This window comes from Octopus bimaculoides, chromosome 29 (assembly GCF_046866305.1).
Source record: "Octopus bimaculoides isolate indiv1 chromosome 29, ASM4686630v1, whole genome shotgun sequence".
Taxonomy (NCBI): domain Eukaryota; kingdom Metazoa; phylum Mollusca; class Cephalopoda; order Octopoda; family Octopodidae; genus Octopus; species Octopus bimaculoides.
This window is the reverse complement of record NC_142956.1, coordinates 13,192,957-13,219,141: the sequence shown is the minus strand read 5'-3', so window position 1 is coordinate 13,219,141 and position 26,185 is coordinate 13,192,957. Positions and strand designations below refer to the sequence as shown.

At 37.0% G+C, this 26,185-nt stretch overlaps 1 protein-coding gene across 5 annotated transcripts in view; it reads left to right on the top strand.

Annotated features, from left to right (window-relative positions):
- The window catches only part of LOC106875495 (sperm-tail PG-rich repeat-containing protein 2-like), a 697,644-nt gene that overhangs the window by 10,366 nt on the left and 661,093 nt on the right, over positions 1-26,185 (top strand). For 4 of the 5 annotated variants that reach the window (XR_016239049.1, XR_016239048.1, XM_089345564.1 and 1 more), the window contains exon 2: positions 12,447-12,566. The exons of the other annotated variant lie outside the window; for it this stretch is intronic. The gene's annotated coding sequence lies outside the window, so the exon portion shown is untranslated. The remainder of the gene's footprint in view (positions 1-12,446; positions 12,567-26,185) is intronic. 5 annotated transcript variants of the gene reach the window in all.

The window sequence follows — 26,185 nt, the reverse complement described above, 5'->3', positions numbered from 1 at the left end:
TGTTCTTTCTCTTTCTTTCTCTCCTCCTTCCAGTTTATTTTCTCCTCTCTCTCTCTCTCTCTCTCTCTGTTCTTCTCTAACCCTTTCTATATATCTCTCTCTATCTCTTCCGTTCTTTCTCTCTCTTGGACATTTTCTCAATATTTCTCTATTTCTCCTTACACACTCTTTTTCTTCCACTCCATATCTGTGTCCCTCTCTCTCTGTCCATCTCTATCTGTCTCTGTCTCTCTCCCTCCCTCTGTCTTTCTCTCTTGCTTGCTCTCTTCTTATCACTTCATCTCCTTCCTCCTCTGTCTGTTTGTCTCTCTCTCTCTCTCTCTCTCTCTCTCTCTCACTCTGTCTCTGAGTTTTTTCATATCTCTCCATCTTTCTCTCTCTACTCCTCCTCTCCTTAAACCACCATCTCAAGAAAAGCCATTATCAAATCCACCCCACCCCCACACCATGGCACCCTACCCTCCATGTCCCTGACCTTTCAAATGCCACAATTACCCAAATATCAGTCAACCATTCCCCCCACCAAAAAAAAAACAACAAAAAAAAGACAGCGAATAATAATAATAACAACAATAATAATAATAATAATAATAATAATAGTAATAATAATAAAAATCCTCTCTACAATAGGCACAAGGCCTGAATTTTTGTAGGGGGAGTGTTAGTTGGTTACATTGGCCCCAGTGCTCAACTGGTACTTATTTTGTTGACCCCAAAGAGGATGAAAGGCAAAGTCGACCTTGGCATAATTTGAACTCAGAACGTGATTAGCTATCGTAAAGATGATGATGATGATGATATAAAATAAAATAATAATAATAGTCATAATAATAGAATAACAATAATAATAATAATAAATAAGAATAATTTCTAATTCTTGCTTCTTAAAATAATGGTTGCTGATAACAACAGCAACAACAACAATCGATACCTTTATTTCTTGTTTCTTTTTTTTTTGTTTCCTTTTTGATCTTTTGTAAAAGGAAGATAATGAAAAAAAATCCCAAAAGGGAATGAAATAAAAAAAAATATAATAAATAAATGAATAAAAATTAAGAAGGAATTTTAGAAGTTAAGGAAGGTCGTAAAAGAAAAACCATTGAAGGAGAATCGTAAAAATAAAAAAATAAAAAGCCAATAATAATAATAATAATAATAATAATAATAATGAAAATAATAATAATAATAATAATAATAATATTAGAATAAAATTGTGAAATAGAAAAAAGAAGCAAAATTTAAAATTAAGGAATTTTTTCAAAGAAAAATGTAAGAGAATGTTGAAGAAGTTCGTAAAAAATGGGTTAAAATTGGAAACGAATGAAGTTCGTTAAAGGAAAATGTTGCAATAGGTGCATGTATGGCTGTGTGGTTAAGAAGCTAGCTTTGTGACTATGTGGTTTTAGGTTCGGTCCCAATGTTCAGCACCTTGTGTAATTATTTGCTGCTATATACCCTAGGGCTGAAGAATGCCTTGTCAATGAATTTGGTAGACGGAAACTGAGTGAAAGCTGCTGTATACACACAAGCGCATATATATATATATATATATATATATATATATATATATATATATATATATATAATATTAATAATATATAAATATGCATATATCCCTACATATATGTACAAACCTACATATATATGTATTTAAATTTAATAATAGGATGAATTCTTTTATAAGAATTTATCAAGTAGCTAGCGTGGAAAAAACCTCATAAAGGACAAAAATCCATCGTTTATTCTCCAAAATATATCTATTTATATAAGGGCGTTACTATACAAGAATGCCTCACGCTAAGAGGGACTCTAAGGTCAAACTACCGTTATCAACACATTTTTACCGAACACGAGGAAATGCAGCTCTCAAAGCTAGACCCTTAAATGCGTGAGGCATTCTTGTATAGTAATGCCCTTATATAAATAAATACATATATATGTATATATATATATATACATGCATATATGGGTACAGGACATCAAAAAAACATTAAACACAATGAGAAACGAAAACATAAAAACGAAAATATAGAAAACGAACTTTTTTCGAACAACGAAAAAGACAAACAGAAATAGACGTGCAACATAGAGAGTATAACCCTTCGTCAGTTGTCCCTGTTCCATTTACTCTGCATTTCGAAGGCAGAAAATCAACATACTCAAAGCAGACTTAGGATAATGAACAACGTGTCTCCACTATGCAAACCCTATGAAACAAAGAAACATGTACAGAGCTTCATGCACCACATGCAATTCTCTGGATATTATCAGGAAGATAGGGTTTGGTATACGGAGGAGCTAGAAAGAAATTAGATAGCATTATATGTAATGAAACCAGTGGTACCTGCCCCAGATATAGAAGTAAAGACTGGAATAGGATACAGAGAGTTTGTGACGAAGCAAACAGGGTGAACATGTGGTACAAGATTGACGAATATCCAGGAGTGACGAATATCCAGGAGTGATGTTTGTAGAGGCCACAGCCCATGGAGAACTAGCCTGAAGATTTAAGAAAGCTCTGAAGGAGGCCAGACTCAACATTAAGATCGTTGAAAAGCCAGGGGCTCCATCAGGTCACAACTGTGTTGGACGTACCTCTTTGAGAATACTACATGCATCAATGATATAACTAACAATGATAACCTACCCTATAGTAAGAATTCAAATAAAGTAGCCCTGAAAAGGGCTTTAATGCATTTCCAGAGTCTATAGAAGTTAGGAGGAAATACTAATAAGTTATGTATACTAAAATCGTGAAGCATGTTAGTAATAACAGGCTAATCAGATGTGAGATAATTACATTTCAAAGTAAATAACTCTGAAAAGGGTTTTTGTGTGCACCCAGAGAATATAATCCTCAGGGGCGCTAGAGTTGAAATAGATTTACAATGAATGTAGAAACAAACTGACATTTAGTTTTACAGTAGACATACAAATAAATTTGCATATAGATTTAAAAATAAAATAACGTGTAGATTATTGATACATTTACAACACTTAAAAATATTACAGTTAAATAATAAATACCTGATGATTTGGTGAATCTTATTCAATTTGCAAAGCTTCTTGATAAACAACATTTTTATACTTTCCTTGTGGGGCATAAATAAACAAATGATTAGGATTGCCGACTCTTGAGCATCCCACTTAAAGTTAACCTTGGAAGAAAACTGGTTCCGCAAAATTCAGACCTACCACATCCAAGGACTGTCCCTGGGCCTTGTTAATGCTCATTACAAAGCTCAGTCTCAACAGGAATTGCAGGCACTTGTACTGGAAAGGCATATCCAAAGGAAAAAGTGGAATTCTAGGAATGAATACAGGCTCACCGCTTGCTTTACGAGTCAAAATTGTTGTCTCCAAGACTGTTGGCATCATTTGCTTTATTATAAGTCGTGGTGCCATTGCAAAACTTTGGTGGATCGAGGTTTCGAAGCAGCATAACTGGTGCTCCAATCTTGAGGTGGGAGGCCGGGTGGTATTAGACGATTCAAGAATTCAACTGGATAATTCACAGCTTCATCGATGTTGAGTACAGCGTCAATGGAATTGTAGATGTGACGCTCACCTGGCAACTGTTCCAGAAGTTTAAAGTTCAAATCAACAACTTCCACATTCTTTGGAACTAAAATGGCACAAGTTTTCAGCCAGATGTGATATGTAAACTGGTTTCTCAAGTTAGGAAACACCTTATTCATTAGTTCCTTTAAATCAGATACCAAATGTCCAGAAGGCACGCTCACCTGGCCATACTTCTCGCCAACCGAAGTGCTATTACTGATGTCCAATAGTTTCTTTGAAAAGGTTCTGCCTGCATTATCACCACTGAGCTGCACTTTCATGTTGGTTGTGAGTCTTAGCTTTTGCACACTGCTTCATAAGTAGGATGACTTTATGTTGGCAATTACTTCATCACCTCGATGGCAGTTACTCAGAAGTAAATGCTGGCATTTACTTCATCACCTCAGTGTGACAATTTTTTTCTCGTGTTTTTTTGAGTGCATTCAATCTATCTGACCTCCAGTTGCACCACAAACCACTTATTTCCGGAAAAGAAAGCAGGTAGTGGTAGGGACCTTGGAGTTTCCCACCAATAGAGTTTTGTTACACAGGTTTTTGTTTTTCTTTTCCAGTTTGTTTTACATACTTTCAACAAATGTGACATCGAAATCACGCATAAACAGATCCTTCCCCCAGAAAAGGAAAGATTTGGCTTCAAGAAAATGTTATTGTTTCAATCCAAATGAAAATAAATATTACATGTTAACACACATGGGGTATAATACTGTTACCTTGTAAAATTTGATTTGATGGAGCTATTTGAGAATGCATAGGGAACAGACAGACAAAGAATTATATATATATATGAGCGTGGCCGTTGCCAGTACCGCCTGACTGGCTCCCGTAGGATTTTCGAGTGAGATCGTTGCCAGTGCCCCTGGACTGGCTTGTGCGGGTAGCACATAAAAGACACCATTTCGAGCGTGGCCGTTTTCGTGCGGGTGACACGTAAAAGCACCCACTACACTCTCTGAGTGGTTGGCGTTAGGAAGGGCATCCAGCTGTAGAAACTCTGCCAAATTAGATTGGAGCCTGGTGTTGCCATCCGGTTTCACCAGTCCTCAGTCAAATCGTCCAACCCATGCTAGCATGGAAAGCGGACGTTAAACGATATATATATATATATATATATTGATAGAAAAGGTAAGACAACAAAAGAAAGAAAGAGACCTCAATATTATGTAAATAGAGGAATTTATCTGTAAATAATATGTGACAATTATTCGGCAGCCATGATAAAACTCCGAGTTTCGGATGCCGGGGTGGGAGCCCACGCCAACATCTCTTCAGTTAACCGGCCATTGAAAATTCCTGTGAAAAATGACCGTTAAACAAAGGGAAATTACTGTGTGATTGACCGTCATTAAGACAAAAGAGCTAATAGACCGCTAAGTAAGGGGAGGGGGTAAAAGTAATTGAGTAAAGAAGTCTTAACCACACAGTCATGTCTTTGTTTATGTAACAGAACCCTTCCCATTTCTTTTCGATGGTGTTTTGGTTTCAGTCCATCACCTCAGCTTTCCATGCTGGCATGGGTTGGATGGTTTGACATGGAGTTGGATAGTTGGGAGCTTTTGGACTCTAGCTGTCTGTTTTTGCATGGTTTCTATAGCTGGATCCCCTTCCTAATGCCAACCACCTAACCAAGCGTACCTGGTGCTATTTACGTGTCATCGTCCGTTATGGGTGTGTTAACACAGCACTGGCACAGGTGTTTTTGAAGTGGCACCACTTAAATAATTAATAATATTGTTTTATATGTATATATATATATATATATATATATATATATATATATATATATATATATATTCAAATGAGTATATGGATGTATATTAATATATATGCATGTGTATTTATTCATGTGTATATACATACATATATACATTTATATGTGTGTGTGTATGTGTATATATGTATCATTGTGTGGAGGCGCAATGGCTCAGTGGTAAGGGCAGCGGACTCGCGGTCATAGGATCGCGGTTTCGATTCCCAGACTGGGTGTTGTCAGTGTTTATTGAGCGAAAAACACCCAAAGCTCCACGAGGCTCTGGCAGGGGATGATGGAGAACCCTGCTGTACTCTTTCACCACAACTTTCTCTCACTCTTACTTCCTGTTTCTGTTGTGCCTGTAATTCAGAGGGTCAGCCTTGTCACACTGTGTCACGCTGAATATCTCCGAGAACTACGTTAAGGGTACACGTGTCTGTGGAGTGCTCAGCCACTTGCATGTTAATTTCAGGAGCAGGCTGTTCCGTTGATCGGATCGACTGGAACCCTCGACGTCGTAAGCGACGGAGTGCCAACAACAACATATATATGTTTATATGTATTTATGTGTATTTGGGTGTGTGTATAAATATGTATGATTTACACTATAATCTGATGGTCATGAAAAATAATCTAGTGGATGAATGTTTACTGAGGGCTCTGTAAACTATGTATAACGGAACAGTAAGAAAGAAGACATTCAACAATGAATACACTATACATACATACATACATACATACATATGAATGGTGAGGAGTGGTCATACACACACACACATGCGTATATATAAATAAAGATGTTTATGTATATGTATATATTAAAATGTATATACAGATGTATATAAATATCTGTATGCGTGTATATTTGTGTAAATACATATGCATGCATGCACACACACACACATAATTGTATATGCAGATGTATGTATATGTGTGTGTGTGTATGTGTATATATATATATATATATATATGTGTATGTATATATATATATATATATATATATATATATATACGCATACATTTAAATTTGTCAGAACTGTCCACTAGATGGTGAATCAACACACACAGACACACACATACACACACTATTTATACACACACATACATATTTGTATTTGTTCTCTCAAGGGTTTCACTAACCTACCCACTGCAACCACCACCACCACCACCACCCAACAACAACAACAACAGCTGCTGCACGGCACCAAAAAATCATTCCATCACAGAAACAGAAGAATATGTAATTTTCTATCTATAGAATTAATTAACCGTAATTCTCTCGAAGATTTTGAAAATCTCTGAATCATCAAATCGTCATCATTATTATTATTATTGTTGTTGTTGTTGTTGTTGTTTTCTTTTGTGCTTTTTTTTTTTGGTATTTTTTTATCACTCCTAAGATTTTTCTGAAAGTAAAAGAAAATTTAAAAAAAAAACATAAAAAAAGCAAAAAAAAAAAAAAAAAATGAAAAGTAAAAATAAAATGCTTGTACATAAATATAAACAAACACACTTCAAGAAAACAAAAACTATCGAAAAATCGAAAATTAAAATTAAAATGGCGAAAATGAAGCAAAACAACAACAACAACAACAACAACAACAATAAGTACAAAAACAAAAGACTTAAAAGTAGAAGCAGCAACAACAATAATAAAGTTAATTTATAAAAATAAAGTGGGATAATGATGAAAAAATTAGATGAAAATGTAAAAAAAAAAAAAAAAATACATAATAAAGGAAAAAACTGCAAATGTTTTCGTAAATTTTTTGGAAAGGAAAAGGGGTTTTGTTTTTTTCTGCTGAGTAAGATTTTTCTAGATCATGATAATAATAGTAATAATAATAATGATAATCATCGTTTAACGTCTGCTTTCCATGCTAGCATGGGTTGGACGATTTGACTGAGGTCTGGTGAAACCAGATGGCTACACCAGGCTCCAATCTGATCTGGCAGAGTTTCTACAGCTGGATGCCCTTCCTAACGCCAACCACTCCGAGAGTGTAGAGGGTGCTTTTATGTGCCACCGGCATGAAGGCCAGTCAGGCGGTACAGTCAACGGCCACGCTCAAATGGTGTATTTTACGTGCCACCTGCACAGGAGCCAGTCCAGCGGCACTGGGGGACATTGCATGAACAGACAAGTTTGTGTGGAGATTTACATAAGGGAGAGAAAATAATAATAATAATAATAATAATAATAATAATAATCCCTTCTACTAAAGGCAGAATGTCTGAAATTTTGGGGGAGGGGACTAGTCGATTACATTGACCCTGGTGTTACACTGGTATTTAATTTATTGCTCTTGGAAGGATGTAAAGCAAAGTCGACCTCAGCGGAATTTGAACTCAGAACAAAATACCACTAAGCATCTTGCCCAGTGTGCTAACGATTCTACTAGCTCCACCCCATTAATGATAATAATAATAATTCCTAAAGATTTGAACAAAAGGATAGAGGAAATAAGCATAAAATCTAGTTTTGTGCAGCTCCTGAAAACAATATTGTTGGGGACTGCTAGAATACAGTATTCTAAGAGACTGCTAGCTTCTTGGCATCTACGGTTCCTTGTTGCAACCTGATGATAGGAAGTTTTTTTCCAACAGTCTTATCTGTTGTACATATATGGAATAACCAGGCAGTGGCTCTCATGGCCTCTGATCTTAACTGATTGGAAATGTTATCATGTACATTGTTTTGTCTTGGTATAAAAAGAGATGGGCTACAGCAAATATTCTGCTCAATACCACAGATTTGTTTGTCAGTTGTTTGACCTGAACTAGTTGAGCATGTCCCTTGGTGGCTGACAATATCTGCATCTCAGATCATGAGCAGAAGTAGTGGGGGAGCATCATAGCTTCACCCCCGGAATCATAGGTGTTTTGTTCAACATCCTTCAACAACGCTTATTCAGTGACCTTTTGAGTGGCATGGGCTACTCAACCTGAAGAAAAAGGTCCCACCTGCAAGATCATGTGTTGTTTATCTTGATATGAGGTCACCATATTGTACACATATTGTATGTGATGCATGTGCTTGGTGCACCCTTATCAGACGGGTAGTCATGATGGGTATATTGGGCTTCGTATATTTGTACCCTAGTGTCACTTTGAAGGCATGTGCTGCTCTCTCACTCAATAGTAATAATAATAATAATCAAATTTTGGCATGGGGCCAGCAATTTCAGGGGAGAGGGTAAGTTGATTACATTGACTCTAGTACTCAGCTAGTACTTATTTTATCGACCCTGAAAGGATGAAAGGCAAAGTCGACCTTGGTGGAATTTGAACTCAAAACGTAAAGGTAGACGAAATACCACTAAGCACTTCATCCGGTGTGCTAACAGTTCTGCCACCTCACTGCCTTAATAATGATAATAATAATAAATAATTATAATAATCCTTTCTACTCTAGGTACAAGGGCTGAAATTTTGAGGGAGGAGGCCAGTTGATTAGATCGACCCCAGTATGCAACTGGTACTTAATTTATCAACTCCAAAAGGATGAAAGGCAGCGTCGACCTCGGCAGAATTTGAACTCAGAACCTAAAGACACTAAAGACAGACTAAATACTGCTAAGCATTTCGCCCGGCATGCTAATGATTCTGCCAGTGCGCTGCTATAATAATGATAATAATGATAATAATAATAATAATAATAATGATAATAATAATAATGATAATAATAATAATGGTAATAAATAGTAAGAACAGTAACAACACCACCAAAGAAACTACAACAATAGCACTACCACCCCGCACTAACAATATTACCACCACAAACAAGGAGTACTGAGTCAACACTACCATGTTTCCACCATCACCATGGCCACCAGTACCACTCCTATAGCTGTCACCACCGCTACCACCGCCTGTACTGCTAACAACATATGCTTTTCAGAATTACTATTCCAAAATGCCAATTAACACTGACATTACCACTACCTTTCGCACTATCACTACCACTGAAACCACCAATACCAGCACCACCAAGAACAACTACTACACCAGCGATACCAGCTGAATCACCACCACTATCACTACAACCAACACTATGACCGCCTACACTACCAACGTTACCACCTATACACCACTGTTAGCAACTTACCAGTACTAACACTTGCAATGGTGCCAATACCATGATCACCACTACCTATATCAATACCACCACCACCACCACCACCTCAAACAACCACTGCCACCATCACCACTACCACAAATGGCAACCACCACCACAGTCACCATTACAAACACAACCACTGCCACCACCACCACCACTGCCACCACCACCACCACAGCCACCACCACCACAAACACAACTGCGACCATCACCACCACCACCACCACCACCACAACTATTACCACCACAGCCACCATCACCACAAACTCAGCTACCACTACGAACACAACCACTGCCACCACCACCACAAACACAGCCACCACCACCACAAACACAACTGCCACCATCACCACCACCACCACCACCACAACTATTACCACCACAGCCACCACCACCACAAACACAACTGCCACCATCACCACCACCACCACCACCACAACTATTACCACCACAGCCACCATCACCACAAACACAACTGCCACCATCACCACCACCACCACAACTATTACCACCACAGCCACCACCACCACAAACACAACTGCGACCACCACCACCACTGCCTCCACCTCCACCATGACTGCCACCACAATCACTACCACCACCATCACAGCCAATGAACACTACTACCACTAAAACGACCACTGCCACCATCGCTACACCAATCACCACCACCAACACTACAAACAAAAACGACCACCAACACCACTACTATCACTGCAAACAACCACTACAACCATCACCACTACTGCCACCACCAACACTACAAAAAAGCACTACCACCATCTTCTCTACTGCCAACAAACACTACCACCGCCACCACTACAAACCACCACTACCACCACCACCACAACAAACAACCACTACCACCAACACCACCGCAAACAATACCAACAATCACATTAAGTCATTATTGGTTGGGAAGTTGGAAATTACTGCATCCATCAGTGTTGCGATTTCGAAAAGAGACGCCGTCAGCAATATTATCGACAATCCTCGTGAGGATGTGACACAGTTTTGCAGATAAACAACATGACAGCTTTTAATTAAATCGATGTATCTACCACCATTCCTCTGCAGAAAATTGGTTTCCTTGGGTCGGCGCGGGGAAGCATGGATGCTGTTTTAATTATTTTTGTTATACAGTATATATTTATATATAGGCATGGGCGTGGCTGTGTGGTAAGAGGTTTGCTTCCTGACCACATGGTTCTTGGTTCAGTCCCACTTTGTGGCACCTTGGGCAAGTGTCTTCTACTATAGCCTCAGGCTGACAAAAGAGAGGCTTTGATAGGCAGGAACTGAAAATGCCCATCATGTGTATATATATATATATATAGATATATACATATATATATATATATATATATATATATATATATATATATATATATATATATATATATATATATATATATATATATGGGAGAATTTACGAAAAAAACAACACACGAAGACAGGTGGTGTAAACAACAAATGGATGTATTAGTTTAACGCTCGGGAATAGAGAAAGTCTTTGACGTTTTGAGCCTACGCTCTTCAACAGAAAGAAACAAGGAGAAAAAAATATAAATGTAGTGGTCAGCGATCTATCATGGTGAATGATGTATACATATATATATATATATATATAAATGTGTGTATGCATGTATATATATGTGTGTGTGTGTGTCTGTATATATATATATATATATATATATATATATATATATATATATATTTACATATATATGTTTGTGTATGTATATATATATATAAATATATATGTATGTATATATATATATTTATTTATTTATTTATTCATGGGTTTCAGCCAAGTGGCTGTGGTCATGCTGGAGCACCACCGTGATTTTCTGTCTTTATGCTTTGCTCTCTTCACGTTCCTTGCATGGCTCTTCTCCTGCACCTGATATAGTCTAATCAAGAGTTTTGATGGCACATCTGGTGTATAAGAGAATTTGACATCGCTGCCCTAAACTGTGTCTCATTTCGAGCCATTGGTTCGTCTGGTATCGTGGAGAGGAAAGCGTCGAGTTTTGTCTTGAAGACCTCCACATCCGTGTCTTGCAGGTCTCTCAAATGTTTTGGCAGGGCTTTGAAGAGCTGAGGTCCTTTGAAACCGAGGCTGCTGCAGTATCTTGTTCTTATGTGAGATATATATATATATATATATATATATATATACAACACTTAGTTTTAGAATGGTGGCAGCTGATGAAGGAAATGTTCTCTATGTGGCCTGTGTGTTTTCTGTACTCATTTTGTCCACGTTTTTTTTTGCAGTGTCCTGTACCCAGATATGCATCTATATATACATGTAGATGTAGGTATGTACATACATGTACGTATATATGCATATACTCATTTATTATTTGTGTTATATATATATATATATATATATATATATATATATATATATATGCATATATATGTGTATGTATACATATGAGTATATGTGTGTGTGTATGTATATGTATGTATATATACATGTGTGTGTATGTGTGTATATATATATATATATATATTTATATTTATATATTTTGTATGTGTATTTCGTGTGCAAGATTCTTGATGTGGATACGTGTGTTGAACGAAATACAATTAAACCTTGGGAGAGTCATTATGCCGGTAATAAACACACGCACTGGTTCAGTCCTTTATTAATTTATATAGTTTTTTGTTAAATTATTTCATTGCAAGAGTGCAATGAAATAATTTAACAAAAAACTATATAAATTAATAAAGGACTGAACCAGTGCGTGTGTTTATTACCGGCATAATGCCTCTCCCAAGGTTTAATTATATATTTATATATATATGCACATACATGTGTGTGTGTATAGGCTTCTTTGATCTTCTGTCTATGAAGTCCACTCTCAAGGTTTTGGTGAGAGTGAGGACATAAGGCATTGAAGCTACTATACTCTGAGACTTCCCCCCTTATTCTCACCTTTTTTTCTCCTAAAAGACACAGCCTTTTCTTTCTTTCTTTTACAGATATTTTAAAAAAGATGTCTAGATGAAAACAGCAACAGTTTCACAGTTTTATTTCCCCTCTCTTCTATTTTAAGTTGCATTTGGATTGGATTCTTAATGAAAATTAAACACAACTAACAAGTAAGGACCCACGATTTTCTGATCCCTTTTGCACCCAGTTTGTCTTTAGTTCCTGCTCTCAATCATTAGTATGACCTTCATGTGTTGAATCCTGTTTTTTTCAATCTTTTTTAACATCTGGGCCAGATCCCAAAATCTTGGTTTTGTTTTAGGGGCCCTGCACCAAAAACATGTTGATTCAAGAAAAATTTAATATATTTATTGTAGGAAGGGCATTGAGGGCCAATGGAAGGGTTGCATGCTCAGTGTTTTTAATATCTGGGCTCAAGAAAAAAACCTGGAGTTTTGAAGGGTCTGCACCAGTAAAACACAAGCTGGTAAAAGAGAAATTCATTATATTTATAGGAGGAGTACTGTTGAGGGCCACTGGAAGGATGCTTGAGGGCTGCATGGTTAATGCTTTTAATATCTGTGCTCAGTAAAAAATCTGGATTTTTTTAGGGGGCTGCACCAACAAAAGTAGAACCCAAGTTGGTAAAAGAGAAATTCATTATATTTATAGAGGAAATACTGTTGAGGGCCACTAGAAGGATACTTGAGGGCTACATGCTGAATGCTTTTAATATCTGGGCCCGATAACAAACCTGGTGTTTTTTAGGGGGCTGCAATAACAAAAGAAAAAAAAAATTGTTCAAAGAAACATTTGTTATATTTATAGAGGGTGTACCATTTGAAGGATGCTTGAGGGCTGCACGTTCAATATTTTTAAAAATCTAGACATGATAAAAAAACCAGGATCTTTTTAGGGGGCCCGCACCAAAACTACAAAAAAAATGTTAAAAAAATATTTATATTTATAGAAGACTGTCGAGGGTTGCAAGAAGGATGCTTGAGGGCTGCATATGACCCTGGGAGCCACAGTTAAGAACCGTTGATTTAGTTGAACAAATTACTCCTAGTACTTATCTTTTGTTTAAAGCTTGGTACTTATTGTAGTGGTCGTTTATTTTACCAAGCTATTAAGTTATTGGATATAAACAGACCAACACCGGTTGTCATGCGGTGGTAGGGGACAAAAGCAAACCAAAGACTTTCACACACAACAGGGGATTGAAACCTTAAACCATGTGATTCAGAAGCAAACTTCTTACTACACAGCCCTGCCTGCTTTGGAGGTTGTTTGTGGTTTTTTGCAGTGCAATTAAAAAAAAAAAGTTCGGGGGGGGGGGGCGGGTCTATTCATTTGACTAAATTTCTTCAAGGTGGTGCTCCAGCATGGCCACAGCCAAATGACTGAAACAAGTAAAAGATAAAAGACATTCTTCTACTTGTTTCAGTCATTTGTGGCCATGCAGGACTCCATCGGTCACTTTTGTCAAACCGCTAAGTTACAGGGTCATATATACACCAACACCAGTTGTCAGGTGGTGATGAGGGGTGGTGGACAAACACACACACACATGACAGGCTTCTTTCAGTTTCCGTCTACCAAATCCACTCACAAGGTTTTGGTCAGCCCAAGGCTATAGTAGAAGACACTTGTCTGAGGTAGCATGCAATGGGACTGAACCCAGAACCCTGTGGTTGGGAAGTAAGCTTCTTACCACACAGCCATATTTTGCACCTATATATGTATAGGGTGGCAAGCTGTCAGAATCATTAGCACGCTGGGTGAAATGCTTAGAGTTATTTCGTCTGCCGTTACATTCTGAGTTCAAATTCCACTGCGGTCGACTTTGCCTTTCATCCTTTTGGGGTTGATTAAATAAGTACCAGTTACGTACTGCGGTCAATGTAATCAAATTAATCCCTTTGTCTGTCCTTGTTTGTCCCCTCTGTGTTTAGCCCCTTGTGGGCAATAAAGAAATATGTATATATGTATATTGAAGTTGCATGGCTTAATGGTTAGGGTATTACACTCTTGATTGTGAGATCTTGGGTTTGATTCCCAGACCAAGCATTGCATTGTGTTCTTGAGCAAAGCACTTTATTTCAGGTTGCTCCGTGGTCATTTCGACATCTGACATGTGGCATATGGTGCACCTGTACAAGTAATGTCAATCTGATAGAGGGAGAGAGCTTGTGTGCACACAAACATTTGATCCCAATAAGGAAATCGTATGTGAGGTTGTTTGGCAAGAAATTGCCGAACCCTCAAACAGGAGTTTCAGTTGTTGGTTGGGAGAGGGAGGTACAAGACTGAGCAGTGGAGGAAACTGTGGAAGAGATAGACCCAGGAAGACCTGGGATGGGGTTAGGGTTATATGGATGTATGTTAGTATTTATATGTATGTATATATATATATATATATATATATATATTAATAAATTATAGGGTAGCAAAAAAATTTTAGAAATTTTATTTACCACCAGTGGTCTAGCGAGAGTAAAAACAGTCAATAGACTATGTATTATTCATTTAAAATGCAGAGATGCCTATAATAGGACATCTACTCGCTAGAAATAGCAGCAAAAGACTATATACCACAAAAATTAGGGATAATTTTGAAAGGAAATGAAAAATAAAAACTTTTACCAATCTATATTCTGTACCATGGTTTCAAGTCAATTTTAGTAAGATAAAAATATATATCTTAACAAGGTCGGACTATCATCAGCAGAAATGACCAGACAACATATGAAGCACGAGTCAATAAGCAGCATGGTTCGTGTTCCTATGTCTAATTTTTAAAAATATACCGCGTATTTGCGGTTTACCTAATCGGCAGCAAATACAAAAATGCCGAAATATATTTTGAAAAATTAGATATATATATATATATATATAGGCGCAGAAGTGGCTGTGTGGTAAGTAGCTTGCTTACCAACCACATGGTTCTGGGTTCAGTCCCACTGCATGACACCTTGGGCAAGTGTCTTCTACTATAGCCTCGGGCCGACCAAAGCCTTGTGAGTGGATTTGGTAGACGGAAACTGAAAGAAGCCCGCCGTATATATGTATATATATATATATGTATGTGTGTGTATATGTTTGTATGTCTGTATTTGTCCCCCCAACTTCGCTTGACAACCGATGCTGGTGTGTTTACGTCCCCGTAACTTAGCGGTTCGGCAAAAAGAGACCGATAGAATAAGTACTAGGCTTACAAAGAATAAGTCCTGGGGTCGATTTGCTCGACTAAAGGCGGTGCCCCAGCATGGCCACAGTCAAATGACTGAAAGAAGTAAAAGAGTATATGTATGTACATATATATATATATATATATATATATATATATATATATATATGTATATGTGCATGTATATGTGTATGTGTAAAAGAGTTAGTGGTTATAGTAACTGACTGAGGGATAAAATATCCGTATATACTATTGGTATCCGTTATCTGTATTATCCCCAAGCATTGGTGTGCAGGGACACTATGCACGTAGAGTGCAGGTAACAACAGGACAAACCAGAGTTTATTAGGAACCAATGTAAATAATTAGAAAATGGAGAAAACCCAAAGATTAACGAACACAATGATTGGACCACATTCATAGCTTATTTTTTAATACAAAGCATGACAGACCAAATAGGTGATGTAACAAATCTCACAGCCATTTCTGCATCCATTGCCAAACGCTGTCTGTAAATAATTGCGAAAATAAAATTCTTCATGTACATAGGACATTCGAATTCAGGCAATGGAGCTTCATCAGAATAAAGAACAAGAGCATACAACATAAATAAAGGGAAGGAGGAATAGGGAAGAAGACATGGCTTAGACAAAAAGTCTAGAATCCCAATCATCATCATCATCATCGTCGTTTAACGTCCGCTTTCCATGCTAGCATGGGTTGCACGATTTGACTGAGGACTGGTGGACCAGATGGCTACACCAGGCTCCAATCTGATTTGGCAGAGTTTCTACAGCTGGATGCCCTTCCTAACGCCAACCACTCCGAGAGTGTAGTGGGTGCTTTTACGTGCCACTGGCACAAAGGCCAGTCAGGAGGTACTGGCGACGGCCACGCTCGAAATGGTGTATTTTACATGCCACCTGCACAGGAGCCAGTCCATCGGCACTGGCAACGATATTGCTCGAATGTCTTTTCACGTGCCACTGGCACAAGTGCCAGGGAAGCGACATTGGTAACGATCAACGACCACGCTCGAAATGGTGTATTTTACGCTTCACCTGCATAGGGGCCAGTCCATCGGCACTGGCAACGATCTTGCTTGAATGTTTTTTCACGTGCCACTGGCAGAAGTGCCAGGAAGACGACGAATGATCTTGCTCGAATGTAGTTTCACGTGCCACTGGCACAAGTGCCAGGAAGGCGACGTTGGTAACGACCATCTTGGGACTACGTGGTTCCTAGGTAAAAGAGCATGCTAGTAATGGTCTAAAGAATACTACAATTTATTTACGGGTAGTTTCAATTTAAAGTGGGGGGGGGGGGCAAGATGTAAAATTTATGAAAGGAAGTTACCAAAAAAAATATATATAAGGAAACTTACTAACATTATTATCAAAGGACAGTACCTATGCTAACGAAGTGAACTCTAGTAAATGTATCCAAAACTTTACCGTAGGATGCTTAAGAAAGTTTACTCACAGAAAATATTACCAAGAATTCCACCTATGGTCAAAGTCTAAGTCCAGCGGTCTCTACAATTGGTCAGTTACCATTTGAACTGCGGTCACAAGTTAAAACCTTTACAATGGATATGTCAATAAAAATAAACAAGAAAAGATGAAGGGTATGGGGCCTTTTTTTTTTTCCAAAAATTTTGAAGTTAATGAAGAATTTAGTAAAATATTTTTGTCCTTTTTAAGGTGGTGCCTGGAATATAAAGTGACTTGAAATTTTGCTGGAAGTTTTTAATTTAAACTTTTAGTTACGATATTTCTGTTGAAATACACTGCATTTGTTTCAATTAAATTTGAAAATAATGAGGAATTTAATAAAATAATTTTGTCATTATTAAGTTGGTGTTTGGAACACAAATTAACATGAAATTTTGATGGAAAGTTTTAGCTAAGACCACTTTAACTTTTTGGTTACCATATTTCTGTTGAAATTCACTGATTTTTTTTCAATTAATTTTGAAAATAAGGAAGAATTTAGTAAATTTTATCATTATTAAGCTGAGGTTTGGAATGTAAATTAACCTGAAATTTTGATGGAAGGATTTAATTTAGATCACCTTAAATCTTACGTTACCATAGGAGAGTATTGTAGTTCACTTGAAGCATTGTGTATTGTTTCTAAAGAATAAAAAGTTTTGAATGGTACAACAGTGCACTATAATACAAAAATGGACTATATACCTGTTGTAATTTAGTTATCTATAGTCCGATGATATTTCGGAATACAATTTCTTCTTCAGACTATGGATAACTAAATTACAACAGGTAGATAGTCCATTTTTTGTATTATAGTGCATTGTTGTACCATTCAAAACTTCTTATTCTTTGTGTTACCATAACTGAAATCCACCACCTTTCTTTCAGTTAATTTTAAAAATAACTAAGAAATTTAGTAAAATAACTTTGTCATTACTAAAATGGTGTTTGGAACATTAAAAGGAAATTTTGAATGAAGGTTTTAATTGAGATCACTTGAACCCTTTTGTTAGCATATATGTATTGAAGTATAATGCTTTTGTTTCAATTAATTTTGAAAATGAGGAAGAATTTTGTAAAATAACTTTCTCATTAATAAGCTGGAATTTTGAACAGACAAACTTGAAAATGTGAGGGAAAAAGATTTTTAGATTTGTCTTACCCTTTCGTTGCCGTATTTCTATAGAAATACGCTACCTTAATTTGAAGTGATTTTGAAAATAACAAAGAATTTAGTAAAATAACTTTGCTGTTATCAAGCTGGTACTTAGAATATAAATTAACTTGAGATTTTGATGGATGGTTTTAATTTAGATCTCTTTAAAACAGGAAGTTTGTATCATGGAACCCTGATTGCTCTCTGGCAGTTTGGTGTCGATGGAAGATAATGAAGGAATTAGTAAAAGAACTTTGTCATTATTGAGTTGGTGTTGGAACAAAATTAACATGACACTTTGATGAAAGGTTTTAATTAAGATCACTATAAAACAGCAAGTTTGTATCATAGAACCAGGAGAATTGTTGTCTAAGACAGGTTGATATCAAAAGGGCCAACATTTTTGTGGCCATACTTCTGTTGCAATATGCTGTCTTTGTTTCAATTAATTTTGGAAACAAGGAAATTTAGTGCAGTAAGTTTGTTGTTTGGAAACAAAATTAACATGAAATTTTGATGGAAGATTTTAATTTAGATTATTTCAAACGTTTTGTTGCCATTTTTCTGTTGAAGGAAAACGTGAACTTTTGTGTCATAGAACCAGGTTGGTATGAAAAGGGTGAAAAACTTACAATTCTCATAAATTATGAGATAAAATATTGTTGCTTTCAAAGGTTCATCATTTTAAACACTTGGTTGGAATAACAAAACTAAAATTATTTACCAAGAAAAAAAAACCCGAAAAAGGAATTTATACAGAAATTAATTGAAACCCAAATTTGTCTCAAATTCTTAATCATCTCTTTCTCTCTCTCTTTTTTCTTTTTGTATTTTTGTTTTGAATTTATAACAGAAGGTTAGTTTCTAGGAAAATAATAGAAATACGATTCTGAGATGACTGTTTGTGTATGGCCGGAAAGGAAATAAAAGAAAAAAAGAGAACAATATTGTAAGTCACCTGACCTTTTAGAGTGTGGCTTCAAAAATCTGGAGTCTTTGGGAAATGTTTCTGGTACATATATATATACACATATATATACATACAGGGTATCTCAGTGTTATCTATCTATTTCAATGAGAGTGGACAAATTTTTAAAAAGCTGACAGAATTTTATGTTTGTTTCTTAATTCTGTTACTAAAACAAATAGATTTATAAGTCATGCATCATGACTTTATTGGAAATTTTCAACATGTACTCCGTCTGAATCCGTGCATATTTGATATCTACCATTAGCATTGCAAAACACATTTTGAAGCATTTCAGGAGTTAGCTCTTGCATGGCTAACTGAATGCGTTCTTTAAGCTCAGCTAATTTGTTGCTCCATCTTTGGGATGGTGGTAGAGAAAATAATTGCATCCAAATTGATGAAAAGCTGTTGTGGTCAGATAAGTGGGATCCAACAGGAATGAAAATAAAATTATAAAAATAATTATAAAAATCATATTCTGAACGAAATAAAAAAATTATACACTTTTAACACATATTAAGCATGATAAACATAAATAAAAGTGAGTTTTTAAAAGAATTGTCCCATTTCACTGAAATAGTTAATTCTGGCACAGCCTGTATATATATATATATATATATATATATATATATATATATATATATATATATATATATATATATATATATATATATATATATATATATATATACATATATATATATATATATACATATATATATATATATATACATATATATATATATATATATATATATATATATATATATATATATATATATATATATATATACATATATATATATATATATATACATATATATATATATATATATATATATTTTTAAGCAGTTAAGTATATGTCTGGTGAAAGAGTGGCCAATGGTTTTGCATCCATATGGACTTAGCCCTGTGGATAACTAATCAGGCCCTTATGCTGGAGGGCATATATTTCTTGAAACTGGAACTAGAACACACCAATATCAGCAGCACCAGCAAAGCGACCAGTCCCATTCCCAGTATTATCAATGATGGCAGCCAGAACACCATCAGCGACAGCAGCAGCAACACCAGCACTATGGCCAGGGATCACCACCACAATGACAAAAGCCACAGCACCATCACCAGACCGATGCTTCATAATAACAGCAGCAGCAACAACAACAACACATGCAGGTCTGGGGGCCAATAGAAGAGGCACCAGAGGTGTGAACAGAAGTAGAACTCAAGTTTGGAGATCTATCGAGTCAGCCAGAACTACCTTTAAGTAGCACCTGTACAACCACAGGTCGTCTTTTAAACTGCCAGAAAAACATTACGTCACATCCCAGGTTGGCCACGTATTGCACCCTAAGGATGAAGGAACTCCATAGGAAATTAAATGGAGGACCGTAGAGCAGCCAGTATCCTACATTAACAGGAACAGATGATGCAAGCTTTGCATAGCAGCGTGAGCAAGTAACTTCAAAAACTCCTGTTATCCAGAATTACTGTTAAATTCCCGACACGATATTTATAGTCTCTGCCTTTTCTTCAAACACTACCTCTTGCAAGTTTGGGATTTGCCATTCATTGAATCCAACAAGAAAAAGAAGCCCTTTTGGGCTAGAAGCAGCCTGAGGCCAGAGGTTCCCCATTCGCCACTTCAACCCATATGGACTGCCAACTGAACTGGAAATAACTCGCCCTTGCTGACCCATGAGATGTATTTTTTGTTTACTACTAACTAACCATAATGGATTTCTACCTCCAGTTTGAAGAGTTATATGCCCTCTGCCATTACGATCTGACAAGTCGTCCATGGGGCTAAGCCCTTTATGGATGCAAAACCATTGGTTACTCTATGATCAGACATAGACTTAACTATTCATAAATACATTATTGCTCTATGGTTTAGAGGAGTATGCTTCTTTTTTGAATATCATACACTGACAATATATATATATATATATATATATATATATATATATATATATATATATATATATATATAGATATATATATATATAATTAAGGGATCAGCAAATATTTGCTTCACCATATACCGAAGTTCTGAACTTCGGTATATGGTGAAGCAAATATCTGCTGATCCCTTAATTATATTTATAAATATATATGAGCTTTTAAATAAGTTCTCCACCAATAATGGTGCTTTCATACCGATGGGCTTGGTAAAAATTATTAATTGTTAATTGATTTATTAATTAATAAATTGATAATCCTTTACCCTTTTAATTTGTATATATATATATATATATATATATATATATATATATATATATGTATGTATATCCTTCTGATTTAACCATTCATGTTTCAGTGGGGAAAAAATGTATTGTTGTGAAGGACTTAGTCTTATCGGGTTTGGCCCAAAATTCTGTGGACCCACTGGAGATTTTTCGTGGTTGTATAGTTAAGAAGTTTGCTTCTCAACCACAAAGTACTGGGTTCAGTTTCACTGTGTGGCACCGCAGTCAAGTGTCTAAACCCTTGTGAGTGGATTTGGTAGATGGAAACTGAAGGAAGACTGATATATATATATATATATATATATATCAAGCTTCCTTTAGTTTCCATCTGCCAAATATATATAGTTATATTCCATCTACCAAAGATAGAGCCATATTTGGGTAAAAAAAAAAAACTTATAGAATGCTGTGTAAAGCTTGTCCACAGTTATTGGCTACCTGAGGTCATCATAAAGGATGCACATGCTACTGGATTTCTTCAAGAATATTTCTCAGTGTGTGTGTGTGTGTAAATATAAGCTTTATATGAGGGTTAACAAGGTTACCAATGGTTTCATGTATTCTCATCCAAGATGGAGACAAGTGCCGAAATTCCCATGTTAGAGGCTTGACAGTTGTTGAGAGATAACTTTTGACATAAAACCAATAGTAGACTTGTTGACCCACAAATAAAGAATATTTATCCACCAATGCAGTGTTGAGCATTCGTTCTCATTGTTCAGTATTAGCCTCTATATATATAAAAAGGCACAGGAGTGGCTGTGTTACCAGCCACATGGTTCCGGGTTCATTCCCACTGCGTGGCACCTTGGGCAAGTGTCTTCTACTATAGCCTCGGGTTGACCAAAGCCTTGTGAGTGGATTTGGTAGACGGAAACTGAAAGAAGCTTGTCGTATATATATATATATATATATATATATATATAAATAAATATATATATGTTTGTGTATCTGTGTTTGTCGCCCCAATATTGCTTGACAACCGATGGTGGTGTGTTTACGTCCCCGTAACTTAGCGGTTCGGCAAAAGAGGCCGATAGAATAAGTACTAAGCTTACACAGAATAAGTCCTGGGGTCAATTTGCTCAACTAAAGACAGTGTTCCAGCATGGCTGCAGTCAAATGACTGAAATAAGTGAAAAAGAAAAAAAAAGAGAAATATATATATATATATACGAAGTCTGATCAATAAGTATCCGGACTGTTGTCATAGTAACAAAGCTAAAGCACGCAGAGTGAAGCTGCTTGGCAAAGATTGACCTTGAAATCTGCTGTGCATGCACACTAAGTTTTAACGCTCTTGCTCATTTCCGCTGTTTACAGCAGTGCTTGGAAGGAAGGTATGTAGAAGGAAGGTGCTTGGAAGCAAGGCCTACGCAAAGTTGCCGAAAGTGTATGGAGAGGGGTGTATGAGCTGCACTCAAGTCTATGAGTGGTTCAGACGTTTTCAAGATGGCCAAAAAAATGTTGATATTGATGGATGTTCTGGGAGACACACAGTCAGCAGAACTGAGAGAAACATCACAGACATGCATGCAGCTGTGAGAGGAAATTGTCCAATCACCATCTGTAAGTTATCAGAGCCAAAATTCCCGTATTTAGTTATGGTTCAGTTCAGTCCATTTTCACTGAAGATTTGGGTTTGGGTTTGGGTATGAGATGCATGTCTGCCAAGCTTGTGTCAAAACTGCTTTCTGTTGACCAAGAAAACACTCCGGGTTTCAGTTGCACAAGATCTTGATTGTGTCAAGAATGATGAAAACTTTTGGAAAGGTACTGCCAAGCTTTTGGGAAAATTTGATGCAGATTCTCTGCTCAACTTTCTCTGTGCCATGGTCAGTGCGATGATCATATGCTACACATCTTCCTTCCAAGCACTGCTGTAAACAGCAGAAGTGAGCTAGAACATAAAGGTCAAACTGTGCTTTAGCTTCATTACTATGGCAAAAGTCCAGATACTTATTGGTCAGACCACATATATAATCATGTGATTGGCAAGACTACTGGATACTTTTATACATCACCACTGATCACAATGTACTTTGTATTGTTTTAGCTTTTGAGTGATGTCACTCTGCTGGCTGAGAGAGCCGGCGAACATTCCCCCTGATTGGAAGGTTAGTCCATTGCAGGGTGACCCATTTGCAGCTGCATGGACTGGAGCAACATGAAATGAAGTGTCTTGCTCAAGAACACAATGTGCCACTTGGTCTAGGAATTGAACCCATGATCTAGTGATCATGTGTACACCACCCTAACCCTTGGGACATCCAACGTCACACACTTGTATATAGGTATGTTGAAGCACCCACTACACTCTCGTTAGGAAGGGCATCCAGCTGTAGAAACTCTGCCAGATCAGATTGGAGTCTGGTGTAACCATCTGGTTTGCCAGTCCCCAGTCAAATCGTCCAACCCATGCTAGCATGAAAAGCAGAAGTTAAACGACGATGATGATGATATATATATAGTCACTGATTTTGCAGCAAGCAAAAATGCTAGTTCTAAAATCTCTCTAAGAGATCAACGCAGTCGTTGTACCAATAAGTAATATTCGTAGCCACTTTAACATGGCTGTCTGTTCGAGCGGACTCTACTGTGATTTTTTTAACCCCAAGAGGACATCTCCTCTGAGGTGGTTAACAAAGCGCAGCTGCATCCGATAAAATTGCGAGCAGGGGAGTGAACTCCTGTCATCCCTTAGCGACGAGACCAGTAGATCAGTCCTGGTTTCAGGCTATTTCTACCACTCCTCAGTACTGGACACATCGTCTGCTAGGGGATGTAGGGGTTTGCTCTCCTGTTTTATCTTTTACTTGTTTCAGTAATTAGACTGCGGCCATCTTGGGGCACCACAATGAATTTTTTTTAGTTGAATGTATCGACCCCAGTACTATTTTCTTTAAACCTGGTTCTTATTCTATTGATCTCTCTTGCTGAACTGCTAAGTTAAGGAGGCATAAACACACAAACACTGGTTTTCAAACAGTGGAGGGAAGTGGGGAACAAACACAGATATACATACATATGTGCATGCACACACACACACACACACACACACACACACACACACACACATACGATGGGCTTCTTTCAGTTTCTGTTTACCAAATCCACTCACAAGGCTTTGGTCATGCTGAGGCTACAGTAGAAGACACTTGGCCAAGGTACTGTGCAGTGGGACGGAACCCAGAACCATGTGGTTGGAAAGCTAGCTTACTACCACACAACCATGTCTGCATCTATGCTCACATACATACGAACACATGTCTATACACACACACACACATATATGCATGTATTTGTGTGTGTGTGTGTGTGTGTGTGTTAATATCAAAAGGAGTACTCAGTACATGCTATAGAGTATATAGCTGCTATTAAGTGATTGTACATATTTGTCTTGGTGTAAAAGAGGGGCTGCAGCATATATTCTGCTCAATATCACAGATTTGCTTGTCAGTTGTTCAACCATAACCATTTGAGCATGTCTATTTGTGGCTGACAATGTGTGTATCTCTGATCACAAGCAGGAATAGCTAAAGAGATTGTAATTATTTATATTTTGATAATAGATTTAGGCCCGATGTTTGAAGGTGAATATTATACTGCTGTGTTCATTGAGACAGTCTATGGATTGCAAAATAGCCATGACCTCAGCTATGTAGAGATCACGCTTATTATCATGACCACTGTAAGGTTTGGCGTGGGTATGGACCATTTGAGAGTGTAAGGGGTTGACTCAATCGTTAGTTGACTGATAAGTTGAGATAACGATGTACTGATAGATTTTGTATGGGATTTGAAGCTATTTGAGTAGTGACTGCTCACCTTAGCTTTGAAGGTGGTGCTGCGTGAATCAGTGTAAAGGTAGTTACAATTGTTGGTTGATACTGTGCACTTATAAACTATATATTTAGTGAGACAGTGGTTATCTAAAGGACAAGAGGTTGGCCACCTGAAGCTGCATAGGTTTGTAGGGGGTGTTCTGGATGGGATTGTTATTTAGTGAGGAATTGGTGATTAGTTCTTCATTATAGTTGGTGCTGAGGTTATCAATTATTAAGGGGTTGAGGATGGTGTTGTTGAGAGGTATGATATGATAATTATTGTGTCCGTTGGTATCTTCTATGGCAGTGGTTCCCAGACTATGAGCCGCGACCCACTGATGGGTCGTGAACGGAATCCTAGTGGGTCGCAAAAAGTTATAAAATTACGCATTAGCTTTGATTAACTGCTGTCTATTGAGATAGTTCAAGACTCATGTTTTCAATACCAGACTGGTATTGAAAACGACCTTTAACACCCGAAAATTGGTACAGTTCTGGGTGTCTCTTCAAACCCCATACCCAATCATTTCCACCGAAACATTAAAAGTACTTCTCCCTTTCGCGTCATCTTATAATTGTGAAGCTGAATTTTCAGCAATGGTTGAGATTAAAAGCAAATTTCGAAATAAACTGCAGCTCTCAAATTCTTTACGGCTGAAACTATCACGCATTGAACCTGATGTTAATTCTATTAGTGAGCGTAGCAAGAAGCAGGCTCATCCTTCTCACAGGCCTCAATGAAAATGTAATCTGAAATAAATTTGTTTCTTTCATTAATGTTTTAACCCAGTTGAGTTAAGTGGGTCGCCATAAACTGGTGTCATAAATAGTGGGTCACGTCTGTAAAAAGTTTGGGAACCACTGCTCTATGGTATTCTCTATTATGGCAGGCAGTGTATGTGGT